Source organism: Aethalodelphis obliquidens, unplaced genomic scaffold (genome assembly GCF_003676395.1).
Source record: "Aethalodelphis obliquidens isolate GAN/ISIS:26980383/991018 unplaced genomic scaffold, ASM367639v1 scaffold31, whole genome shotgun sequence".
Taxonomy (NCBI): Eukaryota; Metazoa; Chordata; class Mammalia; order Artiodactyla; family Delphinidae; genus Aethalodelphis; species Aethalodelphis obliquidens.
The window spans coordinates 13,004,258-13,018,978 of NW_020837975.1; the positions used below are offsets into that span (position 1 = coordinate 13,004,258).

General features: G+C 53.8%; 1 protein-coding gene across 2 annotated transcripts in view; it reads left to right on the plus strand.

Moving 5' to 3' along the window:
* FOXP4 (forkhead box P4) overlaps positions 1-14,721 on the plus strand; it is a 51,087-nt gene that overhangs the window by 1,633 nt on the left and 34,733 nt on the right. The window lies entirely within an intron of this gene.

Below are 14,721 nucleotides of genomic sequence, written 5' to 3' on the forward strand. Positions count from 1 at the left end.
TGAGTCAGAGGCCCTGACGGCTGCGGATTCCTTCTTTCCAACTGGGGCGACCTCGTGAACACATCGGCGTCTCACCCGGACTGTCTAGGTTAGGGGAAGAGGATACGGGAGCGCAGAGACCCTGAGCCCTTAGAACACCCGGCTCGTCCCTTTGCACCGCGGGCCTCTCTTGCCATCCCCCGCCTGACTGATTTCCTCGCTCACTCCGTGCCTGGGGTTTAAGGCGTCTGGAGATCACCGCGTGTCTCGCACCCCAGCGCCGGGTCTCCCTGCTGATTGACCTCGGAGCCTGGAGCAGGGGTTGGAGGTGGGGTACCCGGAGGAGAAAACCCAAGTCTGAAGCTGTCATCCCCGTGGTGGCTGAGAAAGCCCAGGAGCATTTTGGCCAATGCGGGTTTTCACTTGAACTTCAGCATGTTCATCCCGTGTTAAAGCGGACGCCTGGATTGTCCCAGGGCGAACTGTGCTGGGTCTGGGATTGAGGGCCTTGGGAGCGCAGTTTGAGAGGCAGCTAGGGTCGGAGCTGGAGGCTCACCTGGGTGCCCCCTTCTCCCACCCAGAAGGAAGGAGCTGTGGGATCATCTGTACCGCCAGTAGCCATGGGAGGGTCTGACCGGTCCCATTGTGGAGCACAGTGGGTAATGGAGACCTCGACACCAAGAATTTGAACCCAATAGCTCACTTCTGGGACGGAGCGCTGCTGGCGCTGGGCATTTCAAGCCGATGACCCTCCTGGTGAGCTAGCGGGTGGGTGCAGGGGCCAAAGGCCCAACAAGCGGGCCAGGCCCCAGCTGCCCTAGGGAGAGCCCCCCACCTCAGACAGCCCCTGCCCCAGACAACCCCTGCCCAACCTGGCAGAAAACCGCTGCAGGGGATGGGAGATCCACAGGCTTATTTTGTTTTTATTTTTGTTTTAACTTTGTCTTGCCTGGGTTCTGGGGCTCTTTGTCACCTGGCAGGAGGGAGGGAGGGCCCTGAGACTGTGCTGCGGGCACCTGGACAGCTTGCTCACTCTGGCACCCTTAGATCTGAGGCTCTCAGAAGCAGGGCTATGTCTCGTGGGGCTCCCCATTTGGCGTCACTCCCCCCTCTCATCAGTGGGGCAACGTGGCAGGGGGAGGAGGTGGCTGTAGAGAGTGTTCCCCGCCACCTCAGGACCCCTGTAAGATGTGAATCTCTCCTGGATCCCCCCCACTACCTTAGCCCCATCGCAGTCTTGACACTAAACTGGGGGGAACCATGGGAACCTTCTCTCCTGGCACTAAGTGCTGGGCCCCTGTCCTTCTCCCAGTCCTGGGCAGGTTTTGCAGGAGTTATGGAGTTGGTGAACCCGTGAGCCCTGCGGGGAGAAAGACCTGACACCAGTGCTGGGGGGTGGGGGGAGGGCAGGTTGGGCCTAACTTGAAAAAGGACCTGTCCCTGTCCCTTTCTGTGTAGGTACACTTCTCACACCTAGACATCCCTACCCCAACCTCCTTCCCTGTGCCTTTAGCCAGAAACTTCCTTTCTGGCTGCTGGCAGGTAGATCCCTTCTTGCCAGGAATGTGCATATCCTGCTGGGCCCCTACTCCAAACACACCTCTTCCTTAGGGGCAGGAAAGGAGGGGGGAATCCTTTAATCCATTAATTCCCCAAAGGTTTGCTGAGCCCCTATTCTGTCTGGGCAGGTCCCAGGCTGGGCACTGGTGTGCCCAAGCAGTGAGGGCTGGGGTCTGCACATTGTCAGGGTAGGAGAGGCAGATAAGATATCACATTAGAGAGAGGAGGGTGGGAGCAGCGTGTCTGTTTCAGAGGAAAGGTATGAGGTGCAAGGGGGGAAGGGCCATCTCCCCAAGAAAGCTTCCCTGATCTTCCACACCTGGAGTAGCTGCACCCTCCTTCCCTACATCCTAATCCTTTGCTGCCCCACTGCCTTGGTGGCTTTCTTGTCTCTCCAGCTGAAATACAGACCCCTCCATGCCCATCCCAAGCAGGCACAATGTCTTTACTTTTCTAATAACCCAAACTGTGCAAAGTAATAATTTCTTCCATCCAAGGAGCTCCGCACAGTTTCCTTTCAAAATCTCCCAGCTTCCCAGACCAAGGCAGGGCAGGCACTGTTTCTGACAGGATTCTGAGGCTCCGATGGCTGAAATGACTTCCTATGACTTGGTTCCAGAACCCTGGAACCCAGGGCAAGGAACTCAGGCCTCCCCAGGGCAGAACATGGGTCACAGGGGAAAAGCCTTTGGAACTTGCCAGTGGTGGTGGGTCTCTGGAGAACTTAGTTAAGCTATTGGAACCTCAGTTTTCTTATGTGTAAGGTAGGTCAATGATAACCGTTTACAGCCTGGTTGGGAGCAGGACGGAAGAGCAGACGTAAAGTACCTAGCATAGTGCCTGGCGCAGGGTAGTACTGCCCAAGGGGTGGCTTTTATTATTAGATTCCCAGCACCGCCAGGCCACATGCTGGACTGAATACTGGAAATTAATCTCCATTTTAGGGGTTTGGAAAATGAAGCCCAGAGAGAAGAAGCAACTTGTCTGAGGTCACACAGTTAGTTAGTGGTAGGGCTGGGACTAACATGTAGGGCTCCTAGGACTCCCAGTGTAACCGGTAGGGCTTGAGCCTCTGCTGTGGGGAAGGGAGAAAGGAGGGGATGGGAGGGCCTGCCACTCCCCATCCCTTCTTCAAAAGCTCAGGCCTGCGTCCCTCTCAGCCCTCCAACGAGAGGGCTGGGTTTCCTCCTCCTGTCTTCCCTTTAAGGGAAGGTCTGGGCTCAGAACTTGACATTTCCCACCTGCACATGACCCTGGAAGGTCCAGTCATCCCCCCTCCCCACAACATCCTAAGGTGCTCATGGAAGCAAAAATGGGAGGGATAGTTCCCTAGAACACAGAGGAGGAAACATGGCCAGCACCACCTTTCTCCAAAAAGGGAGACTTTTTATGGTTTGGAACCCTGGCTTATGCAGCGTTATGGAAGACAAGCTTGGCAGGCAGTCTCAGATCAATCTGGGACCTACTCCTGGATGGATCATCTTAAAGAAGCAAAAAGAAACTTCCCTTGAGTGTGAAGTTTCCGCCTCTTTCAACATTGCCTCCCTGGATTCTCCATGGAAATGCACACCTTCACCCACGGCCAGTTCTGCCCTGCTGGGGTTACAGCAGGAACCCTCTACTCCAAACCCTGAGGCTTGCAGACGCAGTGGTCTTGTGAGACTGCGTTTCGTGGGCCCTGTGCAGAGCCTGGACTTGGGGCATGCCTGCCTGAGCTGGAAATGAAGAGCTCCTAGCACAGAAGGTGCCCAAAGCATCTGGTCCCTCAAAGGAGTGAGCCACTCAAGCCTGGGCCGGGCTGATGCCCTTCCTTCCTTTGTGCCTTGTCCCAGGATGACTCCTCCCAGGATCTTTACCTGGCTGTCCCTTGCTCCAGTGCAGCCCGGTGCCTTTCTTCTCCCCAGCCCTGGTCATAGCCGTGCAGCCTGTTCCCCAAATCCCAGCAGCTCTGCCCACGTCCCCAGGCCCCATCCTCTGCCCAGCTGAAGCCTCCCAAGCTGGGGGGACCTGAGGGTGCGTGGAGTCGTTGGTGGTGCAGGGCATGGGGAAAGTCCTCTCTCCTACTTGGAGTTTTCTCATGACACCTGACCTGGGCTACGGTGCAAATGGGAGGGAGGGGAGGGGAGATGGTTTTTCCTCAGACAGTAACAAAGTGAGGTGTGTAGACCAGTGACCCTCTGCATGTGTTCAAGGTAGGCAGGGTCAGCGGGTGGAAATTACCCAGAATTCCCCCCGGCAACGAGGGAGGGACACATGGTGGTGACAGGAGGGCAGGGTGGATCCGGGCATGGAGACCGGGACTCCTGCTCTCCATTCCACAAACATGGTGGAGCCATCGTTGTGTGCAGTGGCCCGCAGGAGTCTAGGTGAAGAGGTTTAATAAGAGGGGGCTCGCTTACAACTTGGAAAATCAGAAATGGAGCAAGTGCCCCAGCGAGGATCTTTCCCACAGCTTCCGGCGACTGGAGGCAGGCTCCGGTCCTCACACTCCACAGCCGGCACAGGATGCAGGTGCTGGCCCTGAGAGCCTCCAGGAGGGCTGAGCTGTGTGAAGGGAAACTGTCTCGTGGGCTGGTGAAGGAGCTTCTGTTCTTGTTTCTTCAACCGGGCGTGCTGGAGGGCGGGCTCCCTGGGATTCATTTTCCCAGCTCTGGAGCTCAGGCTTCCAGGAGACCCAGGCTGAAAGAACTTGGTCCAAAAGAGGGTAGCATATACTTCCTCCTTTCACTCCTTCAGGGGATTCTTTGGGCAGATGTGTATCACACCCTGAAAGAAAAGGGCGGGCGCAGCTGAGGAGAATTTGGGGGAGAGATGGGAGCTCAGGATTTGCAGGAGACCGAGGGAGCGGCGGCTACTGTAAGTGCTCGGGCGCAGAGCTCTGGAGGCATCCACATCTCTGGGTTGGAGCCGGAGGCACAGAGGCACTTGTGAAGGTCGGATGCTGAGGGTGCACAGTTGGTCCACTTGGGAGAATCCTTCCTTTAGGAAGCCTCCGGGGTTCTCAGGAGAGCCAGGGCTCCCGGTCCTTGCCCCCCAGCTGCGGGCACTCACTCTGGGTTACTAGCCCGGCCAGTGTTACCCTCAGCCTCCGCGAGCACATCTTTGCGAGGCGCGGGGAAGCGCACACGCCGGATGTCTTCGGTCCTAAGATGCTGGGGTTTGGGGGTCCAGGGAACTCTGGAAGAGGGAGCGGGTGGCCTCTATCTTTTAGCTACAGGGAGGGTCTCCCACGCTGTGTGCTGACCTCCTTGAGCTTGGGGATGACTTCGCCCATCTGGGTCGCATGGGTCTGGGACTCACCCTTGAGGGGCACCAGTAAGCGCACTGCTACCAGCTTCCTCATTCCCTCTGTGACCTTAGGCATGACAGTCTTCTCTCTGGGCTCTGGTTTTCATAACTGTGCAGTTGGTGAGGGAGCACCCACACTCAACTCTCCCTGCCCCCGCCCTTCCCTGCAGCTGTGGGCTGGTGGTGGGGAGGAGGGAGTTGGGCGTTGGGTGAGAGGAGACTGGCCCGCTTTGTTCCACGCATCCGGAGCTCACTGCCTCCGCGTGTCCTGCCCGAAAGGGGCGCTGTGGAGCGTGGGGCAGACGACCAAGCGGCCCAGGCAAGTCTCCTTCTCCCCAATTAGGCAGCGGAGCCTGATTAGAGGGGGCGCTGCCCGCCGCCTCCCACCCGATCCCCATCTACGAGATTTCCCTTCATCAGAATCTCACATCCTCCAGAAATTAATTTGATGCTTCTTGTTATCAATTAATTGAATCTCGTTGGGAGAGAGCTCAGCGAGGCGGGCTGCAGCTTGGTCCGCTTGTACCACCATTCCGCCCTCCCCCTCACACCAGGACAGCCTCACCCCTTCCCCATTTATCTTTTTCTGCTTTGCTTTAAATTTCACTTGTTTTCTAAAATAAAACCACTGCTATGGGCCCTTTAGACCAATTTGGTTTGGATGGATACCCATGGACTGGGCACTGCCTGAGATTCACCCTTTTGAGCTGGGCACTGGGGGGTGGGGGCGGGGGTTTCCTCTCCCCTGGGCACTGGTTGATCCCTCGGTAAATCAGCAAAACCAAACCCTTTGGGAATTTGGCCATGACCCTGACTCTGTGCTGCGGGGGCTGCTGGTGAGAAACTTGGAGAGGAGAACTGGGGGAAGGAGAGCTGTGGACAGAGTCACATACACAGACACACACATATACACACCCTAGTTGGGGGCGGGGGACACTGAAGGACCAGGCTAGGGACCTGTCAGTCATCAAGATTTTGTTCTTGTGAAAGTTCTGTCTTTTTTAGAAGAGGCATTTAAGATCTGTTGCACCCACCAGGGCTAATCCGTTAAATGTAGGGCAGAGAGCATAGGTGTGTACCTCCTAGCTGCCCAGCTGCCACGTCAGGCATTTGTAGGAACAAGCCCTCAGCATTGCCAAGGACACCTGGAAGCCCAGACTCTGCCTTCTGCATGGAAGATGGAGGAAGAAGGTTCTAGAAGACATCCGAAGTCTGGGAAGGGATTATGGCAGGTACAGAGTAGAACTAGGTGGTCACCAGACCCTGACTGAGGAACTGTGCTTTGCCATTTCACATACCTCCTTGTTCTTGTTTGACAGGTGAGGTCCCCAGGCCCAGAGAGGTGATGTAACTTGTCCAGGGTCACACAGCTGACTGGAACCTGCCTGTCTAGAATGCTGACCATAAGGGCTGAGGTCACAGATGGACTGACTTCACCCCTTATGTGTTTCCTTGGCTCACACAAAGTTTATTACGGTGGTAAATTTCACATAAATATCCCCACTTGGCTGCTTTTGAAAAACCCAAACCCTATCAAACACGGAGCCTGCATTTCTGTGGGGTAAAGATAGACAGGGATTGAGTACCCTCCACTTCCCACTTGGCCTGCTTGGGGACCCGCCTAGCCCCTGAGGGCGTTTCAGTTAGCAACTTTTTTTTTTTTTAGCTGTGCAGGCCGTGGCCTCTCCCGCTGCGGAGCACAGGCTCTGGACGCACAGGCTCAGCGGCCATGGCTCACGGGCCCAGCCGCTCCGCGGCATGTGGGATCCTCCCAGACCGGGGCACGAACCCGTGTCCCCTGCATCGGCAGGCAGACTCTCAACCACTGCGCCACCAGGGAAGCCCTCAGCAACTTTTTCATGGAGATTTTGCCCATTCTCAGTATTCTAGGAAGAGCTGGGGGGGGGGGGCAGGTGTCTGAAGGACTTTGCAGGGTCTGTACGAGAGCTCAGAGAAGACCTTTAGGACACCCTGACCCAAATCTAATTCTTGCACAGCTGCTTAAGAACTGATGGTGGTGGGTGATTTCTTTTCCCCTTCCTTCTACCACGGAGGGAATTACAGGGTCTTGTGTTTTGAGGGGTCTGTTCCAAGCTGAAATCAGCCCATCCCTGCCCAGGTGAGCCCCTTTGTGAAAGTCATCACGCTCTTACCTGCCCCCCCCGAAATTTATGTACTTTTTGTTGGAGATGGGGAGACTTTCTTCCGAGAATGGCACCACAGGTGGGGATTAGAGAAGCACTGGGAGCAATCACCTTTCCAGAATTCATCTTGGAACAGGGAGAGGGATGTGGAAGGATGCTGAATCTTGCAATTCGAATATGGGTGTGTTTTTTGGATGCCCCTGAGTTGGTACCCAAGATCCCTGTGAATGCCACCCCTAGATATCATCAGGAGAGACAAAGGAAGGGGCCAGGGCATGTCAGAGGCGGGCTGGGCAGAACAGCCAGGGCCCCAGAGAAGGCCAGACTACTGGTCTGTCCCAGCCCAGCTGGAGCCCCATGGTGCCAAGGGCACTACCAGAACCAGGCTCCAGATGGCCACTTGGGCCCGGGATGAGTACCCCACCTCTTAACCAGCGGGCCCCCCACGAAAGACGGCACTATTTAATTAGCCATCTCTGATTAACCAAACTTGGCATTCGGCTCCTTTTGCCCTCATCTTTCCCAGCTCCGAATCAATGGCTTTGATATGCTAATTAGGGAGTAATTTAATTTCAAAAGCCTGCAATTAACAAGGGTGTTGTGGACATGCTGTAGTTAAGCGGAGTAATCTAATTTGCATTAGTAACAAGCAGGGACTAATTAGAAGCTTAATTAGACACTTAGATGGCTCTTATGTTTACTTTCTTAATGAGATGGAGTGGGATCTTTGGTTCTCTTTTTTTCTTTCTTTTTTTTTTCTTTTTGTTAGTTCTTCCTTTTGGTCATGGTACTTGGAAGGCGTGTAGAGGGAGGCCACCTTGCAAGGGCCTGCTGGGAGCATTTTGGGGCCAGAGCCAGTGAAAGTGCGCTGGGGTGTGGTGATGGTGGTGGGGAAAGGTTCAGATTCCAGGGAAATTCCAGAATGACCGCCCTCTGGGCCTAGCCACGTCTGAGGTGGAATTCTGGGGAAGAGCACTGGTTTGGGAGTCAGAAGAGCTATAGGGTTTCAGTTTGGCTCAACCTCCTAGCAGTCAAGTGACCTTGACACATCACTAAACATCTTTGAAGTATGGTTCCTTCATCTGTCAGAGTGCAGGTTGTGTGTGACAGGGTATGGGAAAGAACTTTCAAGGACTCTGAGTGGAATGGTTGTTATTAAAATATATTCACAAATTGTGTGCCCAGGCTTCACTTCCATAAAACTCAGCTCAGAAGTCACCTCCTACAGGAAGCCTTCCTGGAGCACCCCCACTCCCTCTAGGCACCCATAGCTAGCAACCACGCCACCCCCCAGTATCTACTTAACATTTGTAAAGTTGTGTGTGTTTTATAGGGCAGAGGTTCTCAACCCTGGCTGTACTTGAAGTTTAGAATACTTGGAAGAACTTTTTAAATTATCCATGCCTGGATCCCAGATAATCCAATTAAATTGATCTGGAGTGGAACTTAGGTATTTTTTTTTTAAATTTTTGGCCCTACTGCATGGCATGTGGGATCTTAGCTCCCTGTCAGGGGATTGAGCCCACGCCCCCTGCAGTGGAAACTCTGGAGTCTTAACCACTGAACCGCCAGGGAAGTCCCAGTATGGGTATTTTTAAATGCTTGTGTTTGTCTGTATGTCTTCCTTTCTCCACCAAACTATAACCCCCCACCAAAGCAAGGGCTGTGTTTTATCCCCCTCTGTGTGTCCAAATGCCAGTACCCACTGTGCCCAGTGTCAGTTGCAGGCAGAGGCCCATCACCCAGCTATGTGCCCAGATTTGACAGGGTCGGTAGTGTTGGGTTCTCAATACCATAAGCAGAATCTGAGAATCCTCTGAAGAAGGAGCTGAGGAGAATGGAGGAAGATAGCTTAAAAAAAAAAAGGCTTGTGAGTCCTCTGGGACAGGGGTGCATTGCTGAAGGTAGGGCAAAGTCAGCACACATTTTATGGACATCAAGGAATACATGTATCAAGAGCCTTAAAAACATGCAATTCCACCTAAACCTGTATCCTAAGCAACTAGAAATGGAGAATATTCTGTTCACATGAGGGTGTTTATTAGTGTCATAGTGAAAACATAGGCAGCAGCCTGGATGTCCAGCTTTAGGGGATTTGCTAAATAAATTCTGGAACACACAGCCCATTCAAACAACTCTGTGACCACTGAAAACTGTTAATTAAAATATTTGATGTCATGTGGAAATGGTTATGACCATAAGTGGTGAGTGGGAAAACAGAAAAATTCAAACCATGTACAGATTATGAGCCCAAGCTCACGTTTTACATGTTTATATGCCCAAAGAGGGCGAAAATGGATGAGACTGGAAGGGGTGGATCTCAAAAGGATCTTATAAGGTACTTATAAGTCTCCTTACTTTTTCTTCATACTTTTCTACCAGGACGTCTTACTTTTATGATTAGAAAATAAAGTTATTGAAATTTGGGGGAGAGGACTTCCCTGGTGGCACAGTGGCTAAGAATCCGCCTGCCAACGCAGGGGACACGGGTTCGATCCCTGGTCCAGGAAGATCCCACATGCCACAGAGCAACTAAGCCTGTGTGCCACAACTACTGAACCTGTGCTCTAGAGCCCACAAGCCACAAATACTGAAGCCCACGCACCTAGAGCCCTTGCTCCGCAGCAAGAGAAGCCACCGCCATGAGAAGCCCGCACACCGCAACGAAGACCCAACACAGCCACAAATAAACAAACAAACAAACTTGGGGGCGAACCTGGAACAGACAGCCCAGGATGGTGGGTCCCCTTCCACGTCAGAGGTTGCTGCAGCCTTTTAGAGATGTGTCCTCACCCTTCCACGTGCACTAGCTCCTTGGGCTTGGAAGTTTTGTGCCAAGAAGAGGCCTTGAATGGTCCCTGAAGTTGGACCAGATAGCTCCTAGTGTGTCATTTAGGGAGACTCTCAGGCTGAAGTGGGAGTCTTAGGGAGAAAACCGAGGGTGCCAGCCTCTGACCCACACAAGGGAGAGTCCCCGAGTACAGGGAGGGCATGGGCCTGGAGGGGGTTTGAGCTTGTTCTGGAACTCTGACAGCCCCATCTGCTGGAGGAGAGACACTGCTGGGCGGATCAGAGAACCAAGTGGTCATGTGACTCACATCACCCTGCTCTGGTGTGGGGACCCATTTTGGAGCTACAGAGACATTCTAACCCTTGGATTCTGTCTCACTTTCCTCAAATGCCAAACCATAAGGCTAGGATGAGGGGATGGGGTCTGGACTTGCTGGGTCCCCATAACTGTAGTTAATACCCTTCTCTGAACACCTTCTCTGGCAGTGTATTTTATTTGATACCACAGCAACCCTGAAAGGAAGGGTTATTGGTATTAGCTTCGTATGGTAAACAGGGAAACCAAGGCTCAGAATGGTGACCTCACTGCTCATGTTCTAATTACAGAGGTAATAAGAGATCAGAGCAGGGTCAGCAGGTAGGATGCCAAATGAGGGGCTGATAAGAAAGGCTGAGGCCCAAAGTGGCTCCTGCCTGAGCCCTCCCTCACCTGGTGGCCTGAAGCCAGTGGGCCTTTGGGGCCTGAGCTGAATGGGGAAGGGGATCCCTGGGTCTTGGGATGACAGATTGGGAAGTATCCCAAGTTACTTGAAATGCCAGTGCTCATTGCTCTGAAAAGCCCTCTGCTTTACGTCCCTTGACACAAGTAAGAGCTGATAGCCGGACAGCTAGAAAGAAAGGAAAAGAAAGAGAAAGAAGGAAATAGAGGGCATCCTCATGCTCTGTTCTGTGTGGTACCCACTTAGGTGTCTTTTTATATAATCTAGAAATGTGTCCATTTCAAAGACGTTTTGCTCCGAAGAAGGTCTGAAACCAGTGACTTCTCTTGTAAAATAAGGGCGTTTGCATATGCTGGTCCCCTGCATTCAGTGTACACTTTACCTGACCCATACGTGCTCATTCTTTTCTAAGTATAGATGCCATTTTAAAAGGAAGCCTTCCCTGTCCCCGTGTAAATTAGATCCCCCTGTTTATTCCCTGCACTCATATTTGATAGAATTTATTTTATTTGAGCGTATCTGTTTGTGTCCTTATTTATCATCTGCCTCACCTCCTGGGAACATTAGCTCCAGGAGAGCAGGGCCAGTGCCCTGTTCTGTTCAGGTCTGCACACACACAGCCTGGCACATGGGTAAGTGCTTAAATATTCGTTGAACCAATGAATGGATGAAGGGTCATTGCCGGTGAAATATTCTCCTGGCCAGCGTCAGAGGAGAGAGAAGAATGACTTTGTTCATGACCATAACTCCACTAGTGGCTAAGCTTTCGAAAAGGCAAATGCCAGGTTTACCCAGGAAAAAAAGGGAGGGGGAATAGGACCTCCGTTATTACCAGTTGCCCTCAAAGCAGCCAGGACACCTGTACTGGCTTGTTTATGTTTTGTAAGCCTGTAGGGGTCCAGGACCGAATTTGTTTCCTGCAGATAGGTCTTCAGTGCTTAGCTTAATGGGGCACTAAATCCATGTTGAATGAATTAATGGTCTTGGAGGTAGATCATCTCGTTTTGGCCACCAGGAAGCTCATAACCAAAAGCCAGTGCTCATCGTTGAAGCCCTGTTGTGTTGGACAGACAGCATCAGCATCACCTGGGAACTTTTTAGAAATGAATTCTCAGGCTCATTCCAGAGACCTAAAATCAGAAGCTCCAGGCCTGGGGCCCAGGAATCTGTATTTTAACAAGCCCTCCAAGGTGATTCTGATGCACTCAAGTGCGAGATCCTCTGGCTTAAGATCTTGGCCTATTTATTCTCCCTTCCTACTACCCCATGATACTATATTTTAAGTAGCTTTATCTGTCTTTTATTGCAGTCTGCTTCCCAGTCTTTCTTGGAAGTTGATAGGGGTGTGCATTATAAATTGGTAGTTACATCTAGTCTAGTTTCCCCCATCATACAGAGAAGAAAAGGGGAGAACTAACTTGGCCCAAGTCACACAGCAAGTTGGTGATAGAGCTGGGGCTAGAAGCCAGTTTCCCAACTTCTAGTCTCAGGCTTTCAGCTGTCTCTCCAACTAGGTTCTAGGTTTACAAAAGGGCAGTGTCTGCTATTTCAACTCAAATCACCACCATTGCTCTGGGTACAGGTTACCTGTGGTCACGCCCCCACCCGCCGTGCTCCCCTAAGAGCTGGGGGTGCGCCCCATCTCAGGCTGAGCACCCCATCTCAGGCTGAGCACATGCACGTGTGCGCCCTGCGGGACGCGCGCCGGGAGAGAGAGCGCGCTGGGGACTGCCCCGCCCCTTCCCTCCTTCCCTTCCTCCCTCCCTCGCGGGTAAACTCCGGGCATCCATCAGTCTGTTAATTGCACTAATTAGAGATCGCGGAGGTGTTAATTGGAAAACCCTGGTATTGTGCCTGTTTGGGGAAGAAAACGTCAATAAAAATTAATTGATGAGTTGGCAGGGCGGGCGGCGCGGGTTCGCAACGAGGCGTAGGGTGTCGTGGCAAATGTTACGGCTCAGATTAAGCGATTGTTAATTAAAAAGCTACGGTAATTAATACTCCGTACACCATATGGGCCCGCGGAAAAGGCACAAAAAGTTTCTACGCGTGTGGGGCTCCCCCGTCCTTTTCCCCTCCCCCGAAAGCACCCTAGCCCTTGGGTCCTCCCTTTGGCCCCAAGGTAGGTGGAACTCGTCACTTCCGGCCAGGGAGGGGACAGAGGCGGACCCGGGCGCGTTCTGAGGCGGCCCTCGTTGCGAGCCCGCGTTCTTCGAAGGGCCAGGAGCCTCGGGAAGTGGGACCCCCCACACACACCCTCCCCCCCGGCGGCCCGCAGACTCCCCCGGAGCGGAAGAGGCGGCTGTGGCTTTGACCCTGCTTGCTTGCTTGCTTCCTTTCTTCCTCCCTCCCTCCCTCCCTCCCTCCCTTCCTCCCTCCCTTCCTTCCTTCCTTTCGACGGCGTCGTCTGCGGGAGCGTCGGGGTACTGGCCAAAGGCTCCGAGGTGCCCTGGCTCCCCAAGGGAACCCTGAGAGACGGAAGACCAGGACCTACCCAAGGACAGGACCAAGCGCCCCAGACAAAAAATCCTAGAGCACAGGAAATGACTCGGCCTCTGCCCCCAGCGCAGCGTAGGAGAGGGTGCAGGGAAGGCTGGGGTGGGCCTCAATTTTAGCAAATCCTAGAAAGGCCTTCTAATTTCCTCTCCTTACTTGTTGGTATGAGCCCAGTGACTTGCCCAGGGTCACACAGCTGGCCCTTGAAACCTGATGGTCTCATTCCCAGAGCGCCTCTCCACTTCTGCAGGTAGTCAGCAGCTCTTTGCTGAGGAAATGGGTGCCTGGGGCGGGAGCGCGGATTGGCAGGATAGGAGTGTGTGGAGAGAGGCGGAAGGGTGGGAGTGAATGGAGGAGGGGGCTCTTGGAGGGTCCCCCTCGGTACCAGAGCAGGCAGCCCCGGTCCCCACTGGGAAATTTGAGGCATACATTTCCCTTTGGGAAAGGGACAGCTGTGATTCAAGTGGAACCTCGGTGGCTCTCACCAGCCGCTAGAACACGGTGGCTTCTTGTGTACATACTGACTAGGGATTTTTCCTCCTCGAGCTTCCAAGTCAGAAGAGACCTTCAAGACCGCTTCTCCATGTAGGGATGGGGAAGTGGAGGCCCAGAGAAGGAGGAGGACAGAGAAGTCACAGCTGGTTGTGACTGAGCTCAGGCCCCCTGACACCCAGTCCCCTGCCTTCTCTAGCCAGAGTCCAGGCTCCCACGGACTCTGCCTTTCCACCCTCCAGCCCGCACCCTTGTGGTGGGTGCAGGGCACGGATATCAAGGCCTGCCTCCAGTACGCCACTCCACCCCACCCCATCCCTACGTGGCCGGGCGCCAGGCACGCAGAGCCTGCTCACCCACAGTGCAGGGAGCACCGCGGTGCTGTTGCAACACCTGCAGAGAGACAGGCAAGGAGGCTTGAGGCTGCCGCTGTGCTCCTCCTCAGGAGGACAGGTGTCTCAGGACAGAGGTGAGGAGAGTCCTCGGAGCACCCACCTGCAGGTTTGGATTGGTATTGGTGGACAGGCAGGCGCGAGCCTGGAAGGAGGTGAAGGCCCCGGGAGGGGGCAGAGCAGCGCGCCACGTGGGAATTAATGCCGTTCGTACAGCCTGCAGAAATGACTTTTCAAATGCATATAATCTCAAGCTTGCAGATGAGAGGCTGGCTTCACCCTGTTTAATATGAATGATCCGGCCCTTGAATAGCTGTTATTACAGCCACATTGCAGCAATTACGGTGTTCACTGAGTGTCGCTCTGTCGCCCCTCCCAATAAAAAGAAAAGAAAAGGGCACCTCTGTTTGCGTCCTCCTTCCTTTTTTCTCCCTTTTCCAAACTTGCTGTCTGAGCAACTTTATGGTGTGTGTGAATGTTGGAAGGGGGCACTCTCCCTTACCCCAAGAAGAAACTGCTGGATTCTCTCTCCTTTCTCCTGTGCACACACACCCCTGAGGCTCTGGTCTTTGTCCCCTGGGGCCCAGGAGTTTTCAGATCTCAGGGGAGTAGACTTGGAATCGGGGCAGGCAGCTGCTCTCCACCCCCAGCAGGGCCAGGGTCAGGCAGAGGGAGAGCAGAGCGGCCCCTGCTGTCTCCCCATCCCCCTCGTGTAGCTGGGGCCCCGGCCTGAGTGAGGGAAGGTGCTCTGTGGGCTGCTGGGAGGGGTCCGGGTGGGCGGTTGTGGGGAGGGGCTGGAGCCCTGTGCTCTGGCGGATGGAGGACGGTGCCCACCCCATCCATCATTTGGTAGCTACTGGC